We start from the raw sequence: 27,984 nt of genomic DNA, 5'->3' as shown, positions 1-27,984 counted from the left end.
CCTTTGTCGGAAGCTACATGGGTAAAGAGTTGGAATGGACAAATTAGTTAAGCAATTCCATGACAAATTTCCAGATAAACCAAAGGGTTTATCCTCCTGTGGGGTGGGGGGGGAGAGGTGGTTAGTTACACTTGTCTTCTGAAGAGAGGCCGCCTGTCAGACCTGGAAGCTTTTACTTATTGGATTTCAGTTCTGCCACACGTTCTACTGTGGGAAAATGGGAGGGGGGATTATACAGAGTATGGGGGATATGTAATCATAATAACATTCTTTCTCAGAAAGTCAAGGTCGCTTTATCCCTGCACCTGCATGGACCTGGATGGGCGGAATCTTTCTTTGTGGCAATGAAGGATTGGGGAATGTGATAGACTTGTGGGTGTGGGGCAGGGTCTGGAACTTTCAACTTGGCGGGAAAACCTGGAAGCTTTCAGAGTCAGGTTTTCCCAGATATGCCAACATGACATTTCTAATAAAATGAAACTTTGAAGAAACTCAAGTCTCGGAGTTTTCTTTCATTGGGGGTGTTTCTTGGAACCCTGACAATAACAAGGTCAGCCAATGAATAGGCATAGCAACTAAATCAGCCAATGAGGGCTGTTTAGAAACCGAAACAGTATTTGCTGGTGACAGCTAGGCGCCTGGGCATGGCTTAGTCCAACTATTCTGTACTAAAGCTGCAAGTCTGTGCTGAGAAACGAAACAAAACTAGCCTGCTCTGCCGAATTGAAACTGAAATGCAATCTCTCCTCTCTACCACAATGAAGAATCACTCTTGGTATTGTATATATTACTTACGTGTTATATTATATATAAAGATAAGTTAATGAATCCTACTGAATCAGTTACATGTGTGTGCTTTCTGGATTTGATTTCTGCAACAAACTCTGACACGATAAACTAGAGGTGGAGTTCTCGCTTCACAATCAGGAGGCTGTGAGTTTGATCCTAGATACAGGCAGATATTTCTCTGTTTTTGGGCACAATGAGAAAATATCTGCTGCGAACTCAGCATAGGCAACAGGAAGGGAATCCGGCCAGTAAACGCTCAGTTCCATTCAGTTGTCCTAACACCACCCCGCAATGCCTACATACAAACACATACAATTTTAAATTTTAGAAAATTTGCACGTGTTCAAATTCTCAAGCACTTTGAATGAAGACTATGGCCAAGAGCCTCTTGGTTTCTCCACGCACCTGGCCTGGTCCTGGTTATTGGATGTCCTTGAAAGGCCTTAAATGATTGTGACATACTAAAACAGATTGTTACCTGTCTTTTTGAATGGTGTTGGTGAAAGAGAGAATCTTGGATTTCTTTGCAGTCTTCTAAGCCCAGCAAAATCAGGATAATCCATCTGCATATTTCAAGGATACAGTTTTGAAAAAAATTAAGGAGCCCTGGGAGAGAAGTGAAAGAACAGGAAACGCCTCCCATGTGTTGGGAAGAGAGCATTGCATTACCCTGTTCTTAATGTTTACAGAAATGCTGAGACTTTATTTTTCTTTCTCAAAAGCTGTACATGATTCTTATGCAATGCAGTTTTAGAAATGAAACATTTATGTCCTATACAATTTTCCGCCCACATCTCCCCACCAGAGGGGAGAGTCACAAAGGTATCAGTCCCTTAGTGGTGCAATCAACCCACAGCTGTCAAAGTCTAACAAGGAGGCCCCTAAAACAAAGGAGATCAAAGCAGTAGTTGTGAATAAACCTGGAAGTCCTGTGCACAATACCACAATCCCTTTTGTCCTCAAATCTTCTCCACGAAGGTCACTTGCAAGCACAAAAGCCTTTACACCCGAAATTTTAGACTGGTTTTGTCGCTGCCCCTAACTCTCCCAATATATTTGCTATTCATATGGTATCTTTAATTGCTTGCCTCATTCTTGACACAATCAGAACAGACATACTTGATTGCACTGAATTCCTGGAGCTGTTTTAAAAAGATAAACTTTGAACTCCTTCTACTTCTCTTCTCTCATTTTCTCCTTATATGAGGAGCCACAATCTGTAACTATAGTCTGAGTATTCCCATCGCCAAGAAATGCTGGATGGAGAATTCTGGGACTGAAAATCTTGAGGCAGGAAAGGAGGAAAAAGGGTAGGACACAGTACATAACATTTCTATCATCTACTATGATGAAAATGCAAAGAACACTCCCAAAATGTTTTCACAAGACTTGACTACTGTAATGGGCTCTACATGGGGCTGCCCCTGAAAAGTGTTCAGAGACTACAACTAGTCCAGAATGCAGCCGTGCGAGCGATACTGGGTGTACCAAGATACATCCACATTACACCTATCCTCCGCAAGCTGCACTGGCTCCCTTTTGGTCTCCGAGCGCAATTCAAGGTGCTGATCATTACCTTTAAAGCCCTACATGGCCTAGGACCCTGATATCTGCGAGACCGTCTTCTGCCGCATACCTCCCAACGGCCGATAAGATTGCACAGGGTGGGCCTTCTCCAGGTGCCGTCAGCCAGACAATGTCGGGGGAGGGCCTTCTCTGTAGCCGCTCCGACCCTATGGAATGAACTATCCCCAGAGATCCGGACCCTACCCACTCTCATGGCCTTTCCAAAGGCTATCAAAACCTGGCTATTCCGGCAGGCCTGGGGCTGTTGACCTCATGACCGAGGTCCAGTCCCGATTAGACTGGATGCATGATGTGGTTTTTCTTTTAATCTGTTTCCTCCGTTTTTTTAACTCTTCACTTTTTTAAAATTTATTTTCTGTAAGCCGCCCGGAGTCCTTCAGGATTGGGCAGCCTATAAATTTATTAAATCAAATCAAATCAAATCACATAATTGCACAATTTCTGCAAAAATAAATACAGGTAATCCCCATGATCAAACTAATAACGTTCCAATTTCTTCTTTTATCCTCCTCATCTAATATCATTACGTATTTGCCTACAAAAAATCAGGCAAATTCTTCGTAGTCAAATTAAATAGTCAGTTTCTCAGCTGGACTTACAATGGGACATTAAAAATGAAATTTAAGCTTTCTCTCCGCTCATCACTTTGGGCCTCAGATGGATTTTCTTGTGTGCGATAAGGCTGGAATGTTCCCTGAACCACCGCCCACACTCGAGGCACTTAAATGGTTTCTCCCCTGTGTGTATAAGCATATGATTTATAAAGTTACATCTAGTGCTGAAATCTTTCCCACAGTCTGGACACTTGTACGGTTTCTCTCCTGTGTGAGTCCTCTAGTATGTCACCAAGTTGGAATTCTTACTGAAACATTTCCCACAAACAGGACATTCAAACGGTTTCTCTCCTGTGTGAGTTCTCTGGTGCATCACCAGGATAGACCTAACAGTGAACCTTTTCTCACAATCACAACATTCAAAGGGTTACTCTCCTGTGTGAGTTCTCTGGTGAGCAATGAGATTGGAATGCTGACTGAAATTTTTCCCACGAACAGGACATTCAAACGGTTTCTCTCCTGTATGAGTCGTCTGATGTATCACCAGGTTGCAATTGGTACTGAAACTTTTCTCACAATCAGGGCATTTGAAGGGTTTCTCTCCTGTGTGAGTCCTCTGGTGTTGAACCAGGTTGGAGGTCTTGCTGAAACTTTTACCACAATCAGGACATTTAAAAGCTTTCTCTCCTGTGTGAGTCCTCTGGTGAGCCATGAGATTGGAATGCTGACTGAAACTTTTCCCACAATCAGGACATTCAAACGGTTTCTCTCCTGTGTGAGTCCTCTGGTGTATCACCAGACTAGAATTGTGACTGAAACTTTTCCCACAAACAGGACATTCAAACGGTTTCTCTCCTGTGTGAGTTCTTTGGTGTATCACCAGGCTGGAATTCCGACTAAAACTTTTTCCACAATCAGGACATCCAAAGGGTTTCTCTCCTGTGTGAGTCCTCTGGTGTTTCACCAGGCTGGAATTGTCACTAAAACCTTTTCCACAATCAGGACATCCAAAGGGTTTCTCTCCTGTGTGAGTTCTTTGGTGTATCACCAGGCTGGAATTCTCACTAAAACCTTTCCCACAAACAGGACATTCAAAGGGTTTTTCTCCTGTGTGAGTCCTCTGGTGTTTCACCAGCCTGGAATTGTCACTAAAACCTTTTCCACAATCAGGACATTCAAACGGTTTCTCTCCTGTGTGAGTTCTTTGGTGTAACACCAGGCTGGAATTCTGACTAAAACTTTTTCCACAATCAGGACATCCAAAGGGTTTCTCTCCTGTGTGAGTTCTTTGGTGTATCACCAGGCTGGAATTCTGACTAAAACTTTTTCCACAAACAGGACATTCAAACGGTTTCTCTCCTGTGTGAGTTCTCTGGTGTAACACCAGGATAGACCTAGCAGTGAACCTTTTCTCACAATCAGGACATTCAAAGGGTTTCTCTCCTGTGTGAGTCCTCTGGTGAGCAATGAGATTGGAATGATGACTGAAACTTTTCCCACAATCAGGACATTCAAACGGTTTTTCTCCTGTGTGAGTCCTCTGGTGTTTCACCAGTTTGGAATTGGTAATGAAACTTTTCTCACAATCAGGGCATTTGAAGGGTTTCTCTCCTGTGTGAGTCCTCTGGTGTTGAACCAGGTTGTAGGTCTTGCTGAAACTTTTACCACAATCAGGACATTTAAAAGCTTTCTCTCCTGTGTGAGTCCTCTGGTGAGCCATGAGATTGGAATGCTGACTGAAACTTTTCCCACAATCAGGACATTCAAACGGTTTCTCTCCTGTGTGAGTCCTCTGGTGTATCACCAGACTAGAATTGTGACTGAAACTTTTCCCACAAACAGGACATCCAAAGGGTTTCTCTCCTCTGTGAGTTCTTTGGTGTATCACCAGGCTGGAATTCTGACTAAAACTTTTTCCACAATCAGGACATCCAAAGGGTTTCTCTCCTCTGTGACTTCTCTGGTGTTTCACCAGGCTGGAATTGTCACTAAAACCTTTTCCACAATCAGGACATTCAAAGGGTTTTTCTCCTGTGTGAGTCCTCTGGTGTTTCACCAGCCTGGAATTGTCACTAAAACCTTTTCCACAATCAGGACATCCAAAGGGTTTCTCTCCTGTGTGAGTTCTTTGGTGTATCACCAGGCTGGAATTCTGACTAAAACTTTTTCCACAATCAGGACATCCAAACTGTTTCTCTCCTGTGTGAGTTCTTTGGTGTATCACCAGGCTGGAATTCCGACTAAAACTTTTTCCACAAACAGGACATTCAAACGGTTTCTCTCCTGTGTGAGTTCTCTGGTGTAACACCAGGATAGACCTAGCAGTGAACCTTTTCTCACAATCGGGACATTCAAAGGGTTTCTCTCCTGTGTGAGTCCTCTGGTGAGCAATCAGATTGGAATGATGATTGAAACTTTTCTCACAATCAGGACATTCAAATGGTTTTTCTCCTGTGTGAGTCGTCTGGTGTTTCACCAGTTTGGAATTGGTAATGAAACTTTTCTCACAATCAGGGCATTTGAAGGGTTTCTCTCCTGTGTGAGTCCTCTGGTGTTGAAGCAGGTTGGAGTTCTTGCTGAAACTTTTACTACAATCAGGACATTTAAAAGCTTTCTCTCCTGTGTGAGTCCTCTGGTGGCCAATAAGGCCGGCATTCTGACTGAAACTTTTTCCACAGTCAGGACATTTAAAGGGTTTCTCTCCTGTGTGAGTCCTCTGGTGTATCACCAGACTGGAATTGTGACTAAAACTTTTCCCACAAAGCGGACATCCAAAGGGTTTCTCTCCTGTGTGAGTTCTTTGATGTATCACCAGGCTGGAATTCCGACTAAAACTTTTTCCACAATCAGGACATCCAAAGGGTTTCTCTCCTGTGTGAGTCCTCTGGTGTTTCACCAGGCTGGAATTGTCACTAAAACCTTTTCCACAATCAGGACATCCAAAGGGTTTCTCTCCTGTGTGAGTTCTCTGGTGTATCACGAGGCTGGAATTGTGACTAAAACTTTTACCACAATCAGGACATTCAAAGGGTTTTTCTCCTGTGTGAGTCCTCTGGTGTTTCACCAGGCTGGAATTGTCACTAAAACCTTTTACACAATCAGGACATCCAAAGGGTTTCTCTCCTGTGTGAGTTCTTTGGTGTATCACCAGGCTGGAATTCTGACTAAAACTTTTTCCACAAACAGGACATTCAAACGGTTTCTCTCCTGTGTGAGTTCTCTGGTGTAACACCAGGATAGACCTAGCAGTGAACCTTTTATCACAATCAGGACATTCAAAGGGTTTCTCTCCTGTGTGAGTCCTCTGGTGAGCAATGAGATTGGAATGATGACTGAAACTTTTCCCACAATCAGGACATTCAAACGGTTTTTCTCCTGTGTGAGTCCTCTGGTGTTTCACCAGGTTACAGGTCTTGCTGAAACTTTTACCACAATCAGGACATTTAAAAGCTTTCTCTCCTGTGTGAGTCCTCTGGTGAGCCATGAGATTGGAATGCTGACTGAAACTTTTCCCACAATCAGGACATTCAAACGGTTTCTCTGCTGTGTGAGTCCTCTGGTGTATCACCAGACTAGAATTGTGACTGAAACTTTTCCCACAAACAGGACATTCAAACGGTTTTTCTCCTGTGTGAGTCCTCTGGTGTGAAATGAGGTGAGAATGTCAACTGAAACTATTCCCACGGTCAGGACATTCAAAGGGTTTCTCTCCTGTATGAGTTCTCTGGTGTCTCAAAAGGCTGGAATTATCACAGAAACATTTCTCACAATCAGGACATTCAAACAGTTTTCCCTTGGTTTCAGTCCACATTGCCATGCTCGTTAAAACAAATACCGCATTGGGAGCACTTGTAGGGCTTCTCTCCTGTGTGAGTCTCTGTTTGGCTCTCTGAAGGAAATGAAAAATATTTTGATTTCTGGACTGACTTGGTTTGATATTCAATGTTGCTTGTTATTCTCAGTTGTCCAGAGTGCTCGTATTTCTTTCTTCTTTGTCTATAAGATTCAGATAAAAGGGTATCTTTAATTGTGCATAAAATGGTTGCAGAAGATGAGGGGAAAACATTTACATTACAATGAAAATCAAACATGCCACAATGCTTCAATAAGCTTTTACATTAATCATGATTCATTGATGAGACATGGAAGACTACCCAGATCCAAATTTGAATATCCACTCAATGATAAAATTCACTTGTTGACTGGGTCAATCACAAATTCCTAGCCGAGCAAAGGGTTGTTTTCAAATATAGTCAATTGAAAAAGAAAGTACACCCTCTTTGATATCTTTGGTTTTACTTATCAGGACATAAAAATATCATTGCAACTGAAAATAATAATAGAATTTGAAAGGATCTTAAAAATCTTCTAATCCAGCCTCTGTTCAATCAGGAGACCCTAAACAAGGGGTCAGCAAACGCCTGGGAGTCGCATGTGGCTCTTTCATCTCTCTGCTGTAGCTCCCTGTTGCCAGAAATTGTGGTGCCAAAATTGCACCACAATTTTGAGAGGAGCTTCAGGTTTGGAGGGGGGGGAGCAGGCTGTGCCAGGAGGAGACTATTGCAAGAGGTGGGTTTTCCAGTCAGCTCCACAATTGATAGGACTTTCAGTTAGGACAGGTACCGTGTTTCTCTGAAAATAAGACAGGGTCTTATTTACTTTTGACCGCTGAAATAAGTGGCTTATTTTCAGGGAAACAGGGTAGAGAAAAAAGGACGCTGTGCTAGGAGAAAACTCTATGGTGGGGAAACTGGACTTCCGGTCGGCTCCAGAATTCCACAGAGGGCTTCCAGTTAGGACTTTTGTGGTTCTTTGAGTATTTAAGGTTGCAGAACCGCAGCCTTAAACTATTTCAGATAAGAGGCTGTCTCGTCTCTTCTGAAAAGCCTCCAGTGATATAGCAGCACAACTTCTGACCACAAGCCCTTCTGCTGGTTACTTGTTCTCACCATTATGAAATTTCTCACTGCTTCCATAGTATAAAGAGGCAAAGTAGCAGCCAAGTACTGCTAATAAAGTGTCCTTGATCAATTGATCATCAGCAAGTATAACTAAATCTATAACAGCTGAAATTGTAGGAGTTTCCTGGTCTCCGGCATTGAGGATGTGTGTTATCACAATGCCAAAGAGTAAAGACCTCAGCTTAATGATCTTAAGAGAAGAAATTGTTGCTGCCCATCAACTTGGGAAGGTTTAAAAGGCCATTTCCAAACAATTTAAAATCCATATTCTACATTAGGAAGATTATTCACAAGTGGGAAACATTACGGACAGTTATCAATCTTCCCAGGAGTGGACATCCAAGAAAATTCACCCCAAGGCCAGACGATGCAATGTCCAGAGAAATTGAAAAAAAAAAGTTATATCTCAGATTCTGCATGCTTCAGTTAGTATGTTAAATGTTAAGATTCATGACAATTAGAAAAAGATTGAACAAGTATGGCTTCTTTGGAAGAGCTGCCAGGAGAAAGAAAGCTTCTTCTCTCTGAAAAGGTCATAGCAGCACAGCTGAGGTTTGCAAAGTTGCATCTGAACAAACCACAGGACTTCTGCAATACTATTCTTTGCACAGACCAGACCAAAGCAGAGTTGTTCAAACATAATGCAAAGTGACACGTTTGATGAAAACCTAACACAGCATATCAGCACAAGCATCTCATACAAACTGTCAAGCAGAGTGATGGAGGGGTTATGATTTGGGCTTGTTTTGCAGCCACAATACCCAGACATCTCGCACTCTTTGAGTCGACCATGAACTCCTCTGTATACTAAAGTATTCTAGAATCAAAAGTGAGGCCATCTGTCCAATAGCTAAAGCTTGGCTGACATAGGATTATGGAACAGGACAATGGTCGCACAACAGATCAGCAAATCTACAACAGAATGGCTGGAAAAGAAAAGAATCCAGGTGTTGCAATGGCAGTCAAACTCCAGACCTCAACTCAATTGGCAGGACCTCAAGAGAGTTCTCCATAACACACACACACACACACCCCACACACAAACCTCAATGAATTGAAGCAATGTTGTAAAGAATAGTGGGCCAATATTCCTGCACATCGCTGCAAGGGACTGATAAAGTCACACAGAAAAGAATTACTTCTAGTTGTTGCTGCTAAAGGTGATTCTATAAAATAAATGATAACCTGATGTAATATGTCATGTGTTGTGGTCCATCTGTGGTTGCATTTACCTACTTTTAAGAACTTCTAAGTCCAAATGATTTCTACGATGCCCTGATATGTAAAACCATAAAGGTCAAAGAGAGTATACTTCCTTTTTCACATTACTGTATGTGTGGAAGTCCTGGGGGATAGATTATACGTTTGGAAATATGTACATTCCGAGAGAGAGAGAAAACATATACCTACAATATGGAGGTAATCCATGTCTTTCAAGGCTGAAAAATATCTCATAGAATTCAAACCTTCTATGTTAATATTAATCAGGAATCTGATGGATTTGATTATTGCTCATATGTTGAGATGACAAGGTTGAATTTAAGGCTTCAAGATGCTTCTGAGGCCATCAAAAATTTCACAGGAAACCACTGTGGGCCTCAGGTTTGACCCACAGAAGCCTCTGCTCTCCTATTCCCTTGTCTACCTCAGGTTTGACCCACAGAAGCCTCTGCTCTCCTATTCCCTTGTCTCCCTCAGGTTTGGCCCATAGAAGCCTCGGCTCTCCTATTCCCTTGTCTCCCTCAGGTTTGGCCCATAGAAGCCTCTGCTCTCCTATTCCCTTGTGTGCCTCAGGTTTGACCCACAGAAGCCTCTGCTCTCCTATTCCCTTGTCTCCCTCAGGTTTGGCCCATAGAAGCCTCTGCTCTCCTATTCCCTTGTGTGCCTCAGGTTAGGCCCATAGAAGCATCTGCTCTCCTATTCCCTTGTCTGCCTCATGTGTGGCCTATAGAAGCATCTGCTCTCCTATTCCCTTGTTGTTATGTATTAAATAAATTTTCTAGGAGGCCAGCAACAGCCTATGCTGAGAGCTGATTGGCTAGGGCGCAGCATAGCCTGTTGCTAGCCAGCCAACGCATTCTGATTGGCCGAGGTACTGCGTTAGCAGTTGCTGGACGGTACCTGGCCTCCCATTGGTTCCCTGCTTTACAAATGTTATATAAATACCTTGGCGCGGATTTCGCCTCTTTGAATCGCTGTCATCTGTTCTCTTGTACAATAAACCTTGCTGTGTGAAAGTCCTGGCTCCCGCGTCTTCTCTCCAGCCCTCGATCCTCAAAACTGGCGACGAGGGTGGGATTCAGCGATTCCCGCAGATTCTAGGACAAGAGCGAGAAAGAATTACCCAGCCGCTCAAGCCGCGTCTAAACCGCCGGTGCGCGAACGCTAGAAAAAAATTTCTCTCCGCTTTTATCTACTTCTATTGAACTGTCTCTATCTTGGAGACCATGGCATCCGCCTTACCGCCTTTCGCACCATTCGGATCTGCTGGTGAAACCTGGGAATGTTTCATGGAGCGGTTTGAATGCTACCTGATTGCGTCCAAGAACCACAATCAGCCTGAAGAAGAAAAATGCAGCTTCTTCTTAAGCTGCTGCGGCCCCGTGATGTTCGCGTCAGCCAGAGCCTTAGCCGCCCCTCGACCAGTGTACCAGCTCAGCTGGGACACGCTGATGACCCGGCTTAAAGGCCACTACGCCCTGGCACCGTCCCGCATCGCTCGCCGCTTCGTTTTCCGCCGCCGTGTCCAGAAGCCAACAGAGAGGATCAGCCAATTCCTGGAGTCACTCCGCGTAACAGCGGCTCAGTGTGACTTCCAGAATTTGGACGAGAACTTGGTTGAACAGTTTGTGTGCGGCGTGAAGGACATAAATCTGAGAAGTCGCCTTTTGCGGCACCACGACATCACCATGCAGCAGGCCGTGGAGGCTTCCAGAGCAGCGGAGCTCTCTGTGCAGTCCACGGCCGACATGGAACACCTGCAGCTGGCATCTCCTACGATGCCGGAGTGCCCTCCACCTGCCGCGCAAGCCTGCCTGGTCGATGAACTGTTGCCGCCCGAGGATCCCTGCAATGAAGTTGTTGCCCAGCTCAGGGCACAGCCCAGGCGTCCACCACCACCGCCACCTCCTGCTGTCCTTTCTGCAACTTTGTGTGTTGGTTGTGGCGGCCGCCATGCCCGCACGGCTTGCCCTTTTAAAAGCACCGTCTGCGACTTCCTGGGAGGAGCCTGCTGGTGGTGGCAGCAAAAAAATCAGCTGCCTCCGAATTCCTGGCTACGTACCTGTTTAGAGGATCTTCCATCAGACGTCTTATCAGGTTTTCTTATCCTTCAGGCAAGAAGGAAAGAAGAAATTGTTTTGCTGGCAAATGCTCTTCGATTTTTGCAGCTTTTGTGCTTGCAGGGAAAGTGGGGCTAGCCCAAGGCAGAACGGCTGTCCGTGCTGGGAATTTCAAACTGCCTTGTGCAGGACAAAGTAGGTCTCCCCCACTCAGTTCCAAGTTTTGTTTGATTTAATCTTATCACGAGCTGAATCCATTTCCGTGGACAATAATTGTTTATCAACATTTTAGCTTCTTTTCTTTTTCTCCTCCGAAAAATTATTTACTTAGAGGCTTTTAAAATGGCGCCAAGCAGGCTGGTTTCTCCGGTAATAATGAACACTTTTTGTTAATCCTCACAAGAATTCACAAGAATTCAAAACAAAAGAGATTGCTTATCATATGTTTTGGTTTCACAATAGGCCAGCAGAAGTTTTTTAATTAGTTTCATTTCTACTCCTTCATTAACTTTGCTTATCTGGAAGTTAAATGGTGATGAATCTGCTGAACGGTCTTGTTATAATGTTTACTCACTGAAAGTTCTGCCAAGCCTTAAACTTCAAAATAAAAGCCTCTTTACTTAAAGCTGCATATTCAGGCAATAGAGTTTTATTAACTGCAGGCAGATAAATTTTGAAATGGCTTTAAAACCAAATATTAACTTGAAGTTGTAAATTTTTTTCTTATTACTATTCAAAATACCAGCTTCAATTTTGTAAAAGGCTTTCTTATCCAGCTGCGTTACAAGATGCCGATTTTATAGCTTCTGCGTTTGATATATGACACACTCAATCAGCTCTATTCTCCTGAAGACTTCTCCTTATTAACTGTTAAAAGTCTATAAATAGTATCCCATTTAAAACCGAGGGGAGCAGAGACTTTGTTTGTTTGTGCGTTTTTTATAATGGCTCCCAAATCGAAGCAGTCTAAGCATTTCCTTAATAATACATCTCAAGAAATTGTTACAAAATCGCTGCCCTTGCCTCCCACGCCCTCTACTGGAGATCTCTTAACGCAAGAATTTCTTTTTGAAACCCTTAAAGAGTTCAGACAGGAAATTAAACAACTTTTATCAGACTTATATGATAAACTGGATGCCAAGATTGCTCAAACAAGGGAAGATACGATCAGAGTTATGACTGTTATGACAGATTATGTTTCTGAAATGGAGGACAAATTGGAACTTTTGGAAAAAACTAATTCTAATTTGACATCTAAAATTCAAACGTTACAACAGGAAGTTGAAAATGCTCAAAAACAACTCGTTATGATAAATTACAATAAGACTGCGTTTGCAATAAGAGTTAGAGGATTGCGTGAAAAGGAACAGGAGAACTTGAAACAGACCTTTTTTGAGGCTTTCAGACGTTCGGTGGGAAGTCCGGGATTTAACTTTGATTGGCAGATTCAAAAAATTTATCGCCAGAACTCGTGTGTAGCAAAACAACGACAGCTTCCGAGGGACATAATTATATATTTCACCACAAGAGAATCCAGAAATGCGATAATACAGAAGTTCTACAATAACAGGCTGCGAATCGATGGACAGGACTTGATTGTTTTTAAAGAAATACCATCTCAAATATTAAGAGCAAGGAGAGACTACACTTTCTTAACTGAAAAACTCAGAGATTCTCAGATACAATATAAATGGGAAGTGCCATCTGGTATCACAGTCACATTTGAGAACCAAAAATATCGTCTCAATTCTGTTTGCGAAGCCCGAGATTTTTACAACAAAACTCTGAAGGCGGGACTTCCTGACTCACCTGGACTTGGAGAAAGACAAGGAGAAGGAGAAGATAAGTAGCGGGACATGTGGCTACAAGGCGGAGGGTGTTGCTTTCCCCTTCCGGAAGGGCAGAAGAGTAAAGAATAAAGATCCAGCTATGCCTTTAAAATACTTCTTAAATTTTTAATTTGAATAAAATTTCAGGACTCCTGTCTGGTATAAAATGACAAAGCTGTATACCGATGAAGAGATATTGAGACTGAAAGAAGCGGTGCTGAATTTGGACAAATATTGTATGGGACTTATATAAGACTTGTTTGAATCTTAATTTAAACTGCGCATGATCTATTCTTTGGGGCGAGGAGAGCGGAGATCGTAGTTTTTTTTGGATTGTGGTTTGGGATGAATGGAGTCGGGTGGCGTGGGGTAGATGGAAGGGTAGTGAAAGTTCAATTAGATTACCTTGATCCAGAATGTAAGCTGATTTTTGTATAAATTGTTATTTGAATACAAGGTTAAGAAAGATTATCTGGAGAGTCTACACGAGGGTGGAGTAAATATGAGAGGAGCAATGGATGAGGATAAAATATATATGCAGACACGGGTAAAGGCAGGATGGGAGGTATAGAATTTATATGCGGAAGCAGGTAAAGATATTGTTTAAGATTTTAAAAATAATGAGAAGCTGAGGTTAATGTTAGAGAGTATATTGACTTCTCTTTCTTGGGGGGGGGGTTCCCCCCCTTTTTTTTCTTTTTATTATTCTTTTCTTTTTTGTTCTTTATTTTTTTTATTTTTTTTTTATTTTGTAACTTCTAATCTATTTGGTTTCAATATACTCCAGACTTTGCTTGATAAAGAACGATGCCGGGAATGGGACCTGGGAAGTCGGAAGGGGGTCAGGTAGGGGGGTTCAGGGGGTGGGTGGGGGGGGAGGGTGGAAATATAGACTCAATTTTCAGAACAATGAATGCACTTGGATATAAAAAAAAAATACAAAAAAAAAAAAAAGCACCGTCTGCCGTTGCTGCTCTAAAAAAGGGCACATTGCCCAGGTTTGCCGTGCTTCTTTACCTGCGCCATCCTTCCTACAGCAGCCAGCCGCATCCCAAGCGCAGCCGTGCCGCCAACCACTGCGGCCCGCTCGGCGGGCTGAAGACTGCCACACCGTTTACCAGCCAGAGATCGCCAGTGAAACCATCAGCCAGGCATCCGCCGGAGCCCGAAAGGTTTCTGCCTCGCTCCAACTGGAAGGTCAGCCTTGCCGTATGGAGGTGGACTCCGGCTCCTCCCGCTCCCTGATCTCCTGGGCCACCTTCTCCCGCCTGTGTCCCCACGTCTCCTGTGCCCAGCTACATCCTGTGGATACTTCCCTTAGGGACTACCAGGGGACTCTCATTCCCACCCTGGGTTCTTTCCCCATCCTTGTTGATTATGGGACTTTTCATGGGCGCCTGCCCATTCTAATTGTAAGAAATTCCCTCCCTGCGTTGCTTGGCCTTGATTGGTTTCCTGCCTTGGGTCTCTCTATCGGGTGTGTGTGTGTGTGTGCATAGGGTGGTTCCCTCCTCCCTAGAGGACGTCCTTTTAGAGTTCTCAGACGTTTTTGACGGCCAGCTGGGCTCTTACAGGGGCACCCCTAGCTCCCTCAACCTCGATCCCCAGGTTGCTCCAATTCGGCTTAAGGCCCGCAGGGTGCCTTTTGCCTTGAGGGCTAAGGTTGACGCTGAGCTTGACAAGCTTCTGGCGCAGGGCGTACTCGAACCCGTCGACCATTCCCGCTGGGAGACCCCAATTGTGGTCCCAGTCAAACCAGACGGGTCGGTGTGGATCTGCGCTGACTACAAGTCAACGATCAACCTTGCCCTTCAGGCAAACCCCTATCCAGTCCCTGTGGTGCAGCACCTGCTCCATTCCCTGGGGCAGGGCTGCACATTTGCAAAACTGGATACGCACAAGGCGTCACTAGTCGAGCTGCTGCATCGGTTACTCGACCGATCGGCGGCCTGGCGCTGGGGCAGCCGCAAAGCGCATGCGTTTGCGGCTGTCAAAGACACGCTTACGTCAGCGGCTGTCTTAGTGCAATACAGTGACAAGCTGCCACTGACGTTAGCGTGTGACGCCTCCCCCTATGGTCTGGGGGCGGTTCTGAGCCATGTCCTCCCAAATGGCTCAGAAGCCCCCGTGGCTTTTTACTCCCGGACACACTCCTCCACGGAGCGCAACTACAGCCAGATAGACAAGGAGGCTCTGGCTGCAGTGTCCGGGGTTAAAAAGTTCCATGACTATCTCTATGGTCGGCATTTTACTCTTGTCACTGACCATAAGCCTCTCCTTGGGCTTTCGGCAGGCGACAAGCCGACCCCCCCCCCATCCTATCACCCAGGATGACACGCTGGACGGAGTTCCTCGCAGTGTATTCCCATACGCTGCTCTACCATCCAGGCAAGCAGCTAGGGCACACTGATGCCCTTAGCCGCTGCCCCCTGCCGGAGACTGACACCGCCCCCGTGCCTTCCCTGTCAGTCCTCTCGATCGCATCCTCCGGCCTGCCCATTTCAGCCGTGGCCGCAGATGTCGCAGCCCACACTAAGGCCGATCCAGTCCTCGCCCAGGTCTGCTCTTGGGTGCTGAGGGGATGGCCCGTGGACAAGGTGCCCGATTGCTTCCGGCCGTTCAAGGCCCGGCAAGCTGAGCTCTCCCTCCACGGGGGCTGTCTCATCTGCGGGGATCGGGTCGTGATCCCTACCGCACTCCGGCCCCAAGTCCTGCCTCTGCTCTACAAGGACCACCCTGGCATAGCGCGAATGAAGGCATTAGCTCGCAGCTATGTCTGGTGGCCTTTGCTGGACACAGAGATAGCGGCCTACCTAGGCCGCTGCACCACCTGCCAGCTCTCTCAGCCTAACCCCCCAGCTGGGCCTGCTCGAGAGTGGGAGGCTCCGAGAGGCCCGTGGTCACGCCTCCACATTGATTTTGCCGGCCCCTTTCACGGCCAGAACTTCCTGATTGTGGTAGATGCCTACTCTCGGTGGGTGGAGCTGGTCATCATGACCTCCACCACAGCCGAAAGTACGGTCAGGGTCCTTCGCCGGTTGTTCGCAACCCACGGGTTGCCGGACGTCCTCGTCTCGGACAATGGGCTGCAATTCACTTCTACCACATTCCAGGAGTTCTTGGCCGGTTAAGGGATCCGGCATGCGCCCACAGCCCTGTACTGCCCAGCCATTGCAGGAGCGGGCGGTCTGCTCGGCAAAGGAGGCACTGGGCTGCATGGACCGGGCGACTGGCAGATGCGGGTGGCGGCTTACTTACTAAGCCAGACGCCCCTGCTCTCCTATTCCCTTGTCTCCCTCAGGTGTGGCCCACAGACGCCCCTGCTCTCCTATTCCCTTGTCTGCCTCAGGTGTGGCCTATAGAAGCCTCGGCTCTCCTATTCCCTTGTCTCCCTCAGGTTATGCCCATAGAAGCCCCTGCTCTCCTATTCCTTTGTCTGCCTCAGGTTTCTCCCACAGAAGCCTCTGCTCTCCTATTCCGTTGTCTCCCCCTTTTCCCTTGGTCTCACCTCCTCTGTCCCTTCTTCCCGCTCTTTTGCTTCTGTCCCATTTTTTCTCAGCCAAGCCCCTCCTGTCTTCTCTTTCGCTCCCTCTATCTCCTCCCAAACCCTGCTTTTATTCCCTCCCCCCTACTACATATGTAAGGAAGCAGAAGCAAAAAATGCATAAATATCTGTGTTGCACTATGCTCAGGGTTCCTTCCTTCTTAGGAGGATTAATAAATGCATTGGCTTATCAACACCCACACACTTGGATTCTGCCTTATAGATTTTATAAATAAATGAATAAATAAGACTGAACAATCAAAACATTCAATTGCAGTCTTTTAAAAAGTGTTAGGTTAAGCACAGTTGAACCTGGTTAATACACGGATGATGCACCAATAGGAAACACGGTGCTTGTTACTTAGAAATGGAAGTAAAACAAAACAATCTAGAAAAGGTTCATAAGAGAATAATGGAATTTGGAGGGACCTTGGAGGTCTTCTAGTCCATCCCCTGGTTCAGGCAGGAGACCCTATTCCATCCTGAACAAATAGCTCCCCAATCTCCTCTTAAAACCCTCCAGTAATGGGAGCACCCACAACCTCTGGAGGGAAGCCATTCCCAAAGAATCCTCCTTAATTTAAAAGAGACTTTTCCAATCTTCCCAGCAGGAGGAAAATTGCAGCCACCAGTTTCACAGCGTGCAGCACCAGTGGGCTTAAATTCGGGGAGGGAAGGAACCTGCAGCAGAAGCAGCTGAGATGCTTTAGCCCAGTTGCTTCTCTGCTTCCAGGACTCTCCTCCCACCCGCCCTCAACTCACCTTCCAGCTGCTGCTTCGACCTTGGGAAGAGGAGAAGAGCCGTTCACGCCACCACCTTCCTACCATGAGTTATCCGGAAGAGGAAGTTTCTCTACACTTCTCTCCTCCCATCCTTTCTAGCAATGCAGAGTTGATGGTTTTCTAGGCACAGAGGTTGCCTGATCGCCATCTAGCGACCTGAAGTGGAAAAACAGGCTTGTCCAGGCTCCTCCAAGTCGTTCTTTTATTGTTGTAAGGTGGCCAAAAATATTTATTCTGTAGATTTCCCCCCCCCCCAATTGCAGTCTCTCTGATTACTTTGAAGCCTTCTTAGTTGCCTCTGTTTCTTGACCTGAAAAAGCCCCATGGGAGGCACTCACTTGTGATTTAACTGATATGTAGGAAGCCAGGGGATGGCCATTCATACATCCAACCATGGCATGTTTAAGAATTGTGGACTTCCAACTCCCAGAATTCCTTTCCTTTGCTGCTTTGCTGGCTGAGGAATTATGGGAGTTGAAGTCCACATGTCTTAAAGTTGCCAAGATTGGAGACCATTCCCTTGGCTGGGAAGGTATTTTCAGTAATATATGGCAGCAGGTCCTTTTTGACTCCAAGTTTTGCAACTGAGCCAATGAAATAGCGAAGTTTGACACTACATAGCTCTGTTTTTGGTGTCTTTGGGTCAGTCTTGATGCCTGGCCTTGAAGTTTCCTTGGCAAGGGTCCCCCCCCCCTTTCCTGCTTCCTAAGCTTGAGAGGACTGGCCAATGGTTTTGCCCTTCAGGTGGGACTGGAACTGAGCGTTTCTCTGTCACTAAACTGGTGCCTGCACCACTACACCAAACAGGATCTTCTTCCTCCCCACAAAATCTACCCATTGACCTGTTCCTGCTGCTCCAATATCATATTAAAGGATGCAGCTTTCAAGACCAATCAGTTAATCAGAATAGAGCTGGAAGGGACCTTGGAGGTCTTGACTCCAACCCTGATTAAGCAGGAGACCCTAAGTTGCCTCTCTCTGTCCTTAGTTTCCATCCATTGTTCCTTGTCCTGCCTCCTGGTGCTTCGGAAAATAAGTTGAACCTCTTTTCTTTATGGCAGGCACTCAAATATTGGAATACTGCTATCATGTCTTCCCTTGTTCTTCTTTTCATTAGACTAGGCGTATCCAATTCCTTTAACCGTTCTTCCTGTGTTTTAGCCTCCAGCCCCCTAGTCATCTTTCTTGCTCTTCTCTGCACACTTTCCAGAGTCAGATGGTTTTTCTTATTTAAGTGTAAAATTTTACACTGCTTACATCCCCCTATCTGAGTGTAGTTCCACCGAGGACTACATGTTGAGTACCATTTGTCAGCTAGTTAGGAAGAACGGCAGAACGTTCAAACCCAATTGTTGAATAATACATCCGTTATGTGGATTACCAACAGAACAATTGATCAGACCTGCTACCCTTTGCCGAAGTGGCGTATAACAATGCTGTCCATTGCAGCACTTGATTAACTACTTTCCAAATTACCAGTGGCATGGAATTTGTCCCCATGCCTGAGCTGCCCAGAGAGCTCCCCCTCCAAAATGTCTTTGACTGACTGGATGGACTCTCTCAAAAAGGAGTGGGAGAATGCCAAGAAAGCCCTGGTAGATGCAGCGTATAAAAAAACATGCAAAGAAGCACTTCTCGCTACAACCCCCCCCCCCTTCTTTGTGCTAGTTAAAGTTTTTCTATCGACAAAGTACATACGGTTGAGGATACCTAACAAGAAATTGGGACCTAAATTTTTAGGTTCCTTCCCAATAGTAAAAATAATAACCCAGTGGCAGTTCAGCTCTGCCTTCCCCGAATTCTAGGGAAAATACACCCAGTTTTCCATTGTTGCAGAAAATCAGGAGATTTGGCCTGCGAGATCAAGAAAAACTTTATTTGGCCAAATGGCTCAGACATTTAAACCCACATTTGATGTCTGAGCGAGGTTCTTAGGGAGAAGCATGTTCTTATAACTTCCTCAAAACAGCTAACACAGAAATGTTCTAATTAATTTCTATTGGCTAAATTCCTTATTTCTAAGCAGAGAAGCAGATTATACTGCATTGCCCTTTCATGTCTAGGCTGCAGTTGGCATGCCGGAAGCACTGGTTACATACTGGCTTTTGTGGTTAAGCTATAACGTTTGACTCGCTGATCTACAGCAGATGTTTGACATTCAAGTTTCCTGAGTTCAAACTTCCTGTTTTTCTTCAAGACTAGAAAATGTATAACGAGATAGAAGGGATAAATGGGACCCCAGGAGATCCTCTAGTTTGACCCCGTTTCATGTTCACTCTTCTGTCCAAAATCTCACTTTATGTCCTGCCTTACCATTGTAGCTTGCTGAAACCTGTGATTGGGTCTAGTTTGAGACCTCAGACCCAACCACGCCCTCCCCCTACAGTAGTACAAGGAGAGACACATTATGAAGGGGGGGAAAAATACTAGACCCCAGATTATTTAGAGATTGTTTGCAATTATGCATTGGAAGGGGTACCCTTTGTCGGAAGCTACATGGGTAAAGAGTTGGAATGGACAAATTAGTTAAGCAATTCCATGACAAATTTCCAGATAAACCAAAGGGTCCTCCTGTGGGGTGGGGGTGGGGGGGAGAGGTGGTTAGTTACACTTGTCTTCTGAAGAGAGGCCGCCTGTCAGACCTGGAAGCTTTTACTTATTGGATTTCAGGTCTGCCACACGTTCTACTGTGGGAAAATGGGAGGGGGGATTATACAGAGTATGGGGGATGTGTAGCCATAATAACATTCTTTCTCAGAAAGTCAAGATCGCTTTATCCCTGCACCTGCATGGACCTGGATGGGCGGAATCTTTCTTTGTGGCAATGAAGGATTGGGGCATGTGATAGACTTGTGGGTGTGGGGCAGGGTCTGGAACTTTCAACTGGGTGGGAAAACCTGGAAGCTTTCAGATTCGAGTTTTCCCAGATATGCCAACATGACATTTCTAATAAAATGAAACTTTGAAGAAACTCAAGCCTCGGAGTTTTCTTTCATTGGGGGTGTTTCTTGGAACCCTGACAGTAACAAGGTCAGCCAATGAATAGGCATAGCAACTAAATCAGCCAATGATGGCTGTTTAGAAACTGAAACAGTATTTGCTGGCGACAGCTAGGCGCCTGGGCATGGCTTAGTCCAACTGTTCTGTACTAAAGCTTCAAGTCTGTGCTGAGAAATGAAACCAGCCTGCACTGCTGAATTAAAACTGAAATACAATCTCTCCTCTCTACCCCAATGAAGAATCACTCTTGGTATTGTATATATTACTTATGTATTATATTATATATAAAGAGAAGTTAATGAATCCTACTGAATCAGTTACATGTGTGTGCTTTCTGCATTTGATTTCTGCAACAAACTCTGACACAGTGAATTAGAGGTGGAGCTCTCGCTTCACAATCAGGAGGCTGTGAATTTGATCCTAGATAGAGGCAGATATTTCTCTCTCTCTGGGCACAATGAGAATATATTTGCTATGAACTCGCCATTGGCGACAGGAAGAGCATCTGGCCAGTAAACACTCAGTTCCATTCAGTTGCCCGAACAACACCCCGCAATGATGTTATACATACACATACACACAATTTTAAATTTTGCACATTTTTAAATTCTAAATCACTTGGAATGAAGACTATGGCCAAGAGACTCTTGGTTTCTCCACACAACTGGCCTTGTCCTGGTTGTTGGATGTCATTGAAAGGTATCACATGTCTGTGACATACTAAAAAAGATTGTAACCCGTCTTTTTGAATGGTGTTGGTGAAATAAAGAATCTTGGATTTCTTTGCAGTCTTCTAAGCCCAGCAAAATCAGGATAATCCATCTGCATATTTGAAGGATACAGTTTTGAAAAAAATTAAGGAGCCCTGGGAGAGAAGTGAAAGAACAGGAAACGTCTCCCATGTGTTGGGAAGAGGGCATTGTATTACCATGTTCTTAATGTTTACAGAAATGCTGACATTTATTTTTTTCTTATTTTTTCTTTCTCAAAAGCTATCCATGATTCTTATGCAATGCAGTTTTAGAAATGAAAAATTATCTATTATACAATTTTCTGCCCACATCACCCCACCAAGAGGGGAGAGTCACAAAGGTATCATCCCTTAGTGGTACAATCAACCCACAGCTGTAAAAGTCTAACAAGAAGGCTCCTAAAAACAAAGGAGATCAAAGCAGTAGTTGCGAATAAACCTGGAGGTCCTGTGCACAACACCACAATCCCTTTTGTCCTCAAATCTTCTCCACGAAGGTCACTTGCAAGGCACAACAGCCCTTACACCTGAAATTTTACAGTTTTTGTCGCTGCCCCTAACTCCCCCAATATATTTGCTATTCATATGGTATCTTTAATTGCTTGCCTCATTCTTGACACAATTGGAACAGACATACTTGATTGCACTGAATTCCTGGAGCTGTTTTAAAAAGATAAACTTTGAACCCCTTCTACTTCTCTTCTCTCATTTTCTCCTTATATGGGGAGCCACAATCTGTAACTATAGTCTGAGTATTCCCATCGCCAAGAAATGCTGGCTGGAGAATTCTGGGACTGAAACTCTTGAGGCAGGCAAGGAAGAAAAAGGCTGAGACTCTGGACGTGACATTTCTATTATCTACTATGATAAAAATGCAAAGAACACTCCCAAAATATTTTCACATAATTGCAAAATTTCTGCAAAAATTAATACAGATAATCCTCATGATCAAACTAATACGTTCCAATTTATTTTCTCCTTCTCATCTAATATCATTACATATTTGCCTACAAAAATCAGGCAAATTCTTTGTAGTCAAATTAAATAGTAATTTCTCAACTGGACTTACAATGGGATATTAAAAATGAAATTTAAGCCTTCTCTACGCTCATCACTTTGGGCCTCAGGTGGATTTTCTTGTGTGCGATAAGGCTGGAATGTTGCCTGAACCACCGGCCACACTCGAGGCACTTAAATGGTTTCTCCCCTGTGTGTATAAGCATATGATTTATAAGGTTACACCTAGTGCTGAAATCTTTCCCACAGTCTGGACACTCGTACGGTTTCTCTCCTGTGTGAGTCCTCTGGTGTGTCACCACGCTGGAATTGTGACTAAAACTTTTCCCACAGTCAGGACATTTAAAAGGTTTTTCTCCTGTGTGAGTCCTCTGGTGTATCACAAGCTGGGAACTCTGAGAGAAACTTTTTCCACAATCACAGCATTCAAAGGGTTTCTCTCCTGTGTGAATCCTCTTGTGGCTACTGAGGTGGGAACGCTTACTGAAGTTTTTCCCACAATCAGGACACTTAAAGGGTTTCTCCCCTGTATGAATCCTCTTATGGCTACTGAGGTAGGAATTCTTACTGAAACTTTTCCCACAATCAGGACATTGAAAGGGTTTCTCTCCTGTATGAATCCTCTGGTGTGTTACCATGTAGTAATTCTGACTAAACCTTTTTCCACAATAAGGACATTCAAAGGGTTTCTCTCCTGTATGAAACCTCTGGTGACTAATAAGGTGGGAATTCTGGCTGAAACATTTCCCACAATCAGGACATTTAAAGGGTTTCTCTCCTGTGTGAATCCTCTGGTGGTCAATGAAGTAGGAATTTCTAGTAAAACTTTTCCCACAATCAGGACATTCAAACGATTTCTTTCCTGTGTGAGTCCTCTGGTGTATCACAAGGCTGGAATTGGTACTGAAACTTTTCCCACAATCAGGACATTCAAAGGGTTTCTCTCCTGTGTGAATTCTCTGGTGTATCACCAGGCTGAAATTCTTACTGAAACGTTTCCCACAAACAGGACATTCAAATGGTTTCTCTCCTGTGTGAGTCCTCTGGTGTATCACAAGGCTGGACCTGGCACTGAAACTTTTCCCACAATCAGGACATTCAAACGGTTTCTCACGTGTGTGAGTTCTCTGGTGTATCGCCAGGCTGGAATTCTGACTGAAACGTTTCCCACAAACAAGACATTCAAAGGGTTTTTCTCCTGTGTGAATCCTCTGGTGTTTTACCAGGCTGGAATTGGTACTGAAACGTTTCTCACAATCAGGACATCCAAAGGGTTTCTCTCCTGTGTGAGTACTCTGGTGTATCACCAGGCTGGAATTCTGACTAAAACTTTTCCCACAAACAGGGCATTCAAAGGGTTTTTCTCCTGTGTGAGTCCTATGATGTTTCACCAGGCTGGAATTGGTACTGAAACTTTTCTCACAATCAGGACATTCAAATCGTTTCTCTCCTGTGTGAGTTCCTTGGTGTGCAACAAGGGGAGAATTCTGACTGAAACTATTCTCACACTCAAGACATTTACAGAGTTTCTCGGCAGTGGGAATGCTCTGGTATGTCACAAGGGTGGAATTGTTACTGAAGCTTTTCCCATAATCAGGACATTCAAACGGTTCCTCCTTGGTGTGAGTCCACATTGCCATGTTTGTAAAAACAAATACCGCATTGGGAGCACTTGTAGGGCTTCTCTCTTGTGTGGGTTCTTCCATGATGCACAATGGAGTTGTTCTGACCAATGTTTGGCTACTTTCAGAATATTTGTATGATTTCTCTTAAGGCTGGATCTTCTCATGCATAATCAGCTGTGATTTTTGTAAGTTGTATCTTTCCCTCAACAGCCACGTCTATGGAGCTTTTCCACAACTAATATTCTTAGGAGGTCAAAAATATGGATGGTTCCTATTTGGTGGTATTTTGTTTCAAGCCGTTTTCCTCCTCCCAGAGCAAGGACTGACACACTGTCTGCTCTACGTGATTTTCCAATTCACCTTTTCTTCCCCAGTAACTTCTAGACATTTCCCTCTTTTGCTGGATGGAAAAATAATCTCCCTTGACTTTTCATGTAAGGTACGCTTGAATTTCACACTCTACTTTTCCCAGCTAGAAATCTCTTCTTAATTTTCTCTTGTTTCTCTCTCACCTGCTGAGGAAGCTGAAGAAAAGTGTGGCTCTCTGAAGGAAATGAAAAATATTTGGATTTCTGGACTGACTTGCTTTTCTGTTTAAGGTTGCTTGTTATCCTCAGTTGTCCAGAGTGCTCGTATTTCTTTCTTCTTTGTCTATATGATTAAGATAAAAGGGTATCTTTAATTGTGCATAAAATGGTTGCAGAAGATGAGGGAAAAACATTTATATTACAATGAAAAAGCAAACATGCCACAATGCTTCAATAAGCTTTTACATTAATCATGATTCATTGATGAGACATGGAAGACTACCCAGATCCAAGTTTGAATATCCATTCAATGATAAAATTCACTTGTTGACTGGGTCAATCACAAATTCTTAGCCGAGCAAAGGGTTGTTTTCAAATACAGTCAAATGAAAAAGAAAGTACACCCTCTTTGATATCTTTGATTTTACTTATCAGGACATAAAAATATAATCCTAACTGAAAATAATAATAGAATTTGAAAGGATCTTAAAAATCTTCTAATCCAGCCCCTGCTCAGTCAGGAGACCCTAAACAAGGGGTCAGCAAACGCCTGGGAGTCGCATGTGGCTCTTTCATCTCTCTGCTGTAGCTCCCTGTTGCCAGAAATTGTGGTGCCAAAATTGCACCACAATTTTGAGAGGAACTTCAGGTTTGGAGGTGGGAACAGAAACTCAACAAACTCTTCCCTTCCTAAGAAGCCTCTCCTATACTATACTCCTCCCTCCCTTAGGCTTATCCACAGAAGCCTCTGCTCTCCTGTCCCCTTGTCTTCCTCAGGTTTGGCCCACAGAAGCCTCTGCTCTCCTATTCCCTTGTCTGCCTCAGGTTTGGCCCACAGAAGCCTCTGCTTTCGAAGGAGGAGCCATGTCGCGATATTACGTGCAGTCTCGATACTCTGAGACCACCATTGATACTTTTGCCGCTGGAGGGTCCATTGAGACTTAAATCTTCCCGTAGAGACGGTAATCAGGAAGACAAAGCCTTGCTGGTCTCAGGGACATTGCAAAATCCCTGATAGACCCAAGGGAAATGCTTCAAGCCAGCAGTAAACAGGCAGCCCCTAGGCTGATGAAATTGGGACGCTCCGGAAGGAAGGAAGTGAAAAGAGAAAGTGAGTCCATCTGGTGAGGTATTTTCTCTATTTTGCTAAAGACTGCCCAAAGAAAGGTTTCTTTAAAGTCAAATTAGATCCTTAAACAAAAGAACTGAGCCGCGAAAATAATCCTAATTGGATCACTGTGGAAAGTGTTTTTTTATTTGTAAATATTTTTTGTGGATTGAAGTTCTCGTAACGTTCTTCATCTCTCCTCTTAAAGTGAACAGATTGGGTTTTTTTTCCTTCTGCTTCTTGTTGCTCTATTTTTTGATTTCTGGATTAAAACCTTCCTTTTTATTTTAACAATTCTTCCTACTACTTGTTATTAAACCACACTAAAAGAAATGGAAAGAACTTTGTTCCCTATAAAAGGTGAAAATTAACTGCCACTCGGAGGTCAGAGACTGGGGTTTTTGAAACAATGTATCTTTCTTCTTTCTTTATTTGACTTCACTAACTTTGTAGCTGAAGGGTTTGCAACGTTTACAGAAACTGGTAAAGAACCAAGGGCAGGAATTGTTTTCACAGGTGCCTCTGAGAACTATTTTGGCAGGGAAAGAAAGAAAAAAAAGAAAGAAAGAAAGAAAGAAAGGAAGGAAGGAAGGAAGGAAGGAAGGAAGGAAGGAAGGAAGGAAGGAAGGGGGAAATAGAACACTTCCCCTTTGAAGAGCATAAAAGAACTTGTGTTCAAGTCATTTTAAAATAAAAAATAAGAGAGACTAGAGTGGCAGTCGCTATTAGTTGTTTTTTCTCTCTCTCTCTCTTCTGTTTTGAAAACATGGATCAATATTTAGATGAGGAAACCTTAAAATTCCAAAATATCTTGGCTGGAATTCAAAATCTATTGCAAGGATATGGGAGAATTGAGAAGAAGTTGGAAAGACTGGTCTTCCTCACAGCAAAAGATGATGGGATTGGAGCCCCAAAAATTAAAGGAGAGAATGAATTTATTATTATTATTATTTTTTAGTCATTTTATTAAGATTTATAGGCCGCCCTTTTCCCTGAGGGGACTCAGGGCGGCTTACAATCACAGGGAAGGGGGTGCAATATCAAACGACAAACAAATGTGAACAAAAGAAAAATAATAAAACACAACTTTCATTCAACAGTCAACACTCGGGCGGGTAAATTGGGAACCTATCCCCAGGCCTGATGGGAGAGCCAGGTCTTGAGGGCTGCGTGGAAGGTCTGGATGGTGGTGAGGGTGCGGATCTCGACGGGGAGGTCGTTCCACAGGGTCGGAGCTGCAACAGAAAAGGCTCTCCTCCGTGTAGTCGCCAGTCGACATTGACTGGCGGATGGGATTCGGAGGAGGCCCAGTCTGTGTGATCTAATCGGTCGGAGGGAGGTAATTGGCAGAAGGCGGTCTCTCAAGTACCCAGATCCTCTACCATGGAGTGCTTTAAAGGTGGTCATCAGTACCCTGAAGCGCACCCGGAGACCGACAGGTAGCCAGTGCAGCTCGCGGAGGATGGGTGTAACGTGGGCGAACCGCGGTGCGCCCACTATCACTCGCGCGGCTGCATTCTGGACTAACTGCAGTCGCCGGATGCACTTCAAGGGCAACCCCATGTAGAGCCCATTGCAGTATTCCAGCCTAGAGATCACAAGGGCTCGAGTGACTGTTCTATATCATGAAGATATAGAAGATAAAGATGAGACAATAGATGAATTTATTAATGGAGCAAATGTGGGTGAAAGTGGAAAGAAAGGAATATGGAAAAGGGAATTTGACGAATTGGAGCTCTACCCCAGATTCTAGGACACAGAAGAAAAAAAAAATACTAATGATGATAGACATAAGAAGAGAAATTTTTTCAGAAGCAAGATTGATAACCAAAGACAAGTTAATTTTAGTAGCAACTGGTGGGCAACGAAATTATCTGAGAGATCCTTCAAGCAACAAAGTGTGGAGAGAAGCCTATAAAAACCTTATAAAGGAGATAAAAAGAAGACTGACTCCACAATTGGCAAGAGAGATAAGACTGTTTTGTTATTGGAAAGATACAGGTTGACAATGAAAGTTGATAATAAAAAATTAGTTGATTTTGGTGATTAATAAGTAGGAATTTGGTAACTCTTAATATTGTTTTAGATTGTTATTAAATGTTTACTCACTAACAATTAATTAACCATAAATAATAATAATGAAATGATAATGGATACAGCGTAATGATATATACATGTATTGGCAATTTAGTAAAAGAAATTTGGATATAAATTGTAAATTGTGTCTTGGGAAAAAGACCTATAAATTTTATCAACAAATTTTCATTTAGATCTTGTTATAAAGGTGTAAGGTTTTTTTGTGGGGAGGGGCTCTGATGAGGCATAAATAGTAAATGATTTTTAGCCAATTATAATATCAAGGAAATGTTAATAGACATTGTTTAACAATATATACATGCTATGGTATTGGCAAAAGTAACTTGGATATAAATCCTAAACAGTGAGTTCAAAGTGCAGAGAGAAGTCTATAAAATAGCAACAGCAGTAGACTTATATACCGCTTCATAGGCCTTTCAGGCCTCTCTAAGCGGTTTACAGAGAGTCAGCATATTGCCCCCAACAATCTGGGTCCTCATTTTACCCACCTCGGAAGGATGGAAGGCTGAGTCAACCCTGAGCCGGTGAGAT

At 43.9% G+C, this 27,984-nt stretch overlaps 1 pseudogene; it reads right to left on the bottom strand.

The window, feature by feature from the left end:
• Positions 1-928: 928 nt before the first annotated feature.
• On the bottom strand, positions 929-24,368 carry LOC148047625 (uncharacterized; annotated as a pseudogene).
• Between the last annotated feature and the right edge of the window lie 3,616 nt (positions 24,369-27,984).

This window comes from Thamnophis sirtalis, unplaced genomic scaffold (genome assembly GCF_051295495.1).
Source record: "Thamnophis sirtalis isolate CommonGarterSnake01/CBP01778 unplaced genomic scaffold, rThaSir2_p1.2 scaffold_3, whole genome shotgun sequence".
Classification (NCBI taxonomy): Eukaryota; Metazoa; Chordata; class Lepidosauria; order Squamata; family Natricidae; genus Thamnophis; species Thamnophis sirtalis.
Note: the sequence above shows the minus strand (reverse complement) of the source record. Positions and strands in the feature narration are given on the sequence as shown.